Source organism: Triticum urartu, chromosome 3A (assembly GCF_056163025.1).
Source record: "Triticum urartu cultivar PI428250 chromosome 3A, HENAU_Tu73, whole genome shotgun sequence".
NCBI classification, from domain to species: domain Eukaryota; kingdom Viridiplantae; phylum Streptophyta; class Magnoliopsida; order Poales; family Poaceae; genus Triticum; species Triticum urartu.
In genome coordinates this window covers 39,302,362-39,306,168 of record NC_141875.1, presented here as the reverse complement: position 1 = coordinate 39,306,168, position 3,807 = coordinate 39,302,362, and positions in this window count along the sequence as shown.

The window sequence follows — 3,807 nt, the reverse complement described above, 5'->3', positions numbered from 1 at the left end:
GACCAACAGTACGGAATGACAACAGTGGATCTGAAAAATCTTGGGTACACTGACGAACCGTTCGTCCTAGCCAATGATGTGGCACAGGTTATCTATGTGAAGGACATGTCTACCAAACTGAGAAAAAAAGATAAGGAAGCGAATACATCATACGATGAGCCAAAGAGCCACATAGTTCTTTCAGGAAAAAGGGACATCCTGGGAGTGGACGGCAAGACAGACATGTCTGAAGATTATGAAAAGTTTCATGAAATTCCTCCCTTCAATGTCAAGGCTGACCCAAGCATCCTGATAAACAATGAAGATTATCCATGGTTACGGCGCAATAAGCAAATGACACAAGCGAAGAAAAAGTGAAGACTTTCTCCCGCAACTATTATGATGATACCATGACAACTTTGTAACACACGAACATGCTACCATTGTCCGTTTTGTACATGCACATGCTATGTGGGTGAAATTATGATACCATCCCAACTTTCAACTTTTTCAGAGTTCATTTGAAATGCTTTCATGTCTTATGGTTCGCCCCTGGCCCATGACCATTAGTCCCGGTTTGTGCCACATACCGGGACTAAAGGGTTGGTCCTCGTTGCGGGCAGAGTTTAGTCCCACCTCGCCAACCGAAGGGGACTCACACCGGTTTATAAGCCCTTCCCTCTCTGCCTTGTTGAGCTCCTCTCGAAGTGAAAATAGATGCCCTAATAGATAAAAGTTTAACCTAAATTCATAGTGAATTTCTCTGAAATTCATAGAAATTTACTAGGAATTTAGGTTGAATTTTCTCTATAAGCGCATCTATTCTCATTTTTTTAGTAAGTTAATCACAAACTAGTGATTCAAACAATTTTCAAAGAATTCAAATTTTAACTATTCAAATTTGAAAACTAATGGCACTAACAGAAAGTTTATAATTTTTCTAAAACTAATGGCACTAACAGAAAGTTTATAATTTTGCTAACCTAAAAGCAAACAGAATTAAAAATTAAAGCAAAAAACAAAAGAAAATAAATAATGCAAAAAACAAATCAGAAAAACAGGAAAAAACTATTTTTATAGTAAAGTTAATCACAAAATAAAATAAATAAAGCAACAAAGAAAAAAAAAACTAAAAAGTGTTTTCAAATTTGAAAACTAATGGCACTAACAGAAAGTTTATAATTTTTCTACAACTAATGGCACTAATAGAAAGTTTATAATTTTGCTAACCTAAAAGCAAACAGAATTAAAAATGAAAGCAAAAAACAAAAGAAAATAAATAATGCAAAAAACAAATCAAAAAAACAGGAAAAAACTATTTTTATAGTAAAGATAATCACAAAATAAAATAAATAAAGCAACAAAGAAAACTAAAAAACTAAAAAAGTGTTTTCAAATTTGAAAACTAATGGCATTAACAAAAAGTTTATAATTTTTCTAAAACTAAGAGCATAAAGAATAAAAAAATAAAGCAAAAAACAAAAGAAAATAAATAAAGCAACAAAAAAACAAAAAAAAATGCCACCTACTGGGCCACCACGGCCTGAATACGACTAGAAACCCTACCATGGGCCAGGATTCAGGCCCGCAGTAGGCCCAGTAGGCCCACAAGCATTGAAGTGACAGATTAGGCCCGAAAGCCTGCAGTTGAGAGGAGCTCGGGAGGGTGGGCGCAGCAGCGCTTATAAACCACTCCCGAGCCCTCTCAACTAGCGAGGTGGGACTAAACTTTTGGGCGCGGGGCAGCACAAGGCCATTGGTCCCGGTTGGTGCCACCAACCGGGACTAAAGGGGTGCATTGGTCACGGTTTGTGGCTCCAACCGGGACCAATGCCCCCCTATTGTCCCAGTTCGTGCCACCAACCGGGACCATAGGCCTCTGCTTCCCGCCCTTTCGGCTGCTGAAAAGAGACCTATGGTCCCGGTTGGTGGCACGAACCGGGACCATAGGGGGGCATTGGTACCGGTTCGTGCCACGAACCGGGACCATTGCTCTGGGTATATAAGGTGGCACTTGTGAAAATTTCGCCAACCGCTCCCATTCCCCCCCGATGCTGCCAGGCCGTTCGTCGTCGTCGTCGCCGCCCCGAGCCCGTCGTCGCCCGCTCCCCGTCGCCGTCGCCCCGCGCCGCCATAGGCCTTCTCCCCGTCGCTGCGTGCGCCGTCGCCGGCCTCCTCCACGTCGCTGCGTGCGCCATCTCCGGCCCCCTCCCCGTCGCCCCGCGCCACGTCGCCGGCCTCCCCCGCGCCGTCGCCGGCCTCCTTCCCCGTCCCCGGCCTCCTCCCCGTCGCGCCCCCAGTGACCTCCCCCCTTCCCATCGATCCCTGTCGCTCTGACCATCGCCGCCGCCGCCGCCGCTCTCTGTGTGTGATAAATTTTTTCATATGTGTATGTATATGCTCATATGTATTTGGATTTGGCTATGTATGTATGTATATGCTCATATGTATGTATGTATGTATGTATATGCTCTCTGTATATGGATTTGGCTATGTATATGCTCTCTGTATATGCTCATATGTATGTATGTTCATATAGCATTTTTTCTATATATGAATTATTTTTTTGTTCATGGATATATGCTAAAGAAAACGAGGGGGGTGATAGATGATGATGAGGGGTCGAGAGGGGGACGAGAGGTCGAGAGGGGTCGAGGGGAGAAAAAAAATGTTATCAGGGATGAGGGTCGTCGAGGGGTCGAGAGAGGGATGAGGGGTCGAGAGGGGTACGAACCGGGATCAATACTCTGTGTATATAAGCAGGACTTAGAAATAAGAAGAGGAGAGGAAGAAGAGGAGAAATAAATAAGAAGAAGAAAAAAGAAGAAAAAGAAGAGGAGAAGAAGAAAGGAATAGTGGAGAAGAAGAGAAAATAGAATATATTCTATTTTTTCTTCTTCTCCACTATTCCTTTCTTCTTCTCCTCTTTTTCTTCTTCTTTTTTTCTTCGATCTTCTCCTCTAGCTATTCCTTTCTTCTTCTCCTCTTTCTTCTTCTTCTTCTTCTTCTTCTTCTTCTTCTTCTTCTTCTTCTTCTTCTTCTTCTTCTTCTTCTTCTTCTTCTTAATTTTTATCAGGAACGAGGGTGTCGAGGATCGCCGAGGGGTCGAGGGTCGGGAACTAGGGTCGAGGGTCGTTAAGGGGTCAAGGGTCGAGGGTTTCAGGGTCGAGGGTTCGAGGGTTCTATAGGGTCGAGGGATCGAGGGTCGAGGGTTCCAGGGTCGTCTAGGGGTCGAGGGTTCCAGGGTCGTCGAGGGTTCGAGGGGTCGAGGATCGCCGAGGGGTTGAGAGAGGTTTCCTAGTGTCAAAGTATTGAAGAAATCCATGGCTTCATCATTAGCCGGAAGTAACCAGGGCATGGCGAAGTCCTCCAAAGTTATTTTGGAATGGTGTCCCGGATAGGATAATTTGCCTTTTTGTATGAATTTCAGCAAAGGCCTTCCAAATAACGATATTTGGAAGGTTCTTGCTGAACTTTGTACCAAAAAGCGAATTATCCTATCTAGGACTCCGTTCCAAAATAACTTTGGAGAGCTTCGTACCATCATGCACCTGTTACTTTCGCCTAATGATGAAGACATGGTTTTGTTGAATCCTTTGACACTAGGCAACCTCCCGACCCCTCGGCGATCCTCTCGAACATGAGAGGAAGAAGAGGATCGCCGAGGGGTCGAGGGTTCCAGGGTCGTCGAGGGTTCGAGGGGTCGAGGATCTCCGAGGGGTCGAGAGAGAGATTTCCTAGTGTCAAAGTATTGAAGAAATCAATGGCTTCATCATTAGCCAGAAGTAACCAGGGCATGACGAAGTCCTCCAAAGTTATTTTGGAATG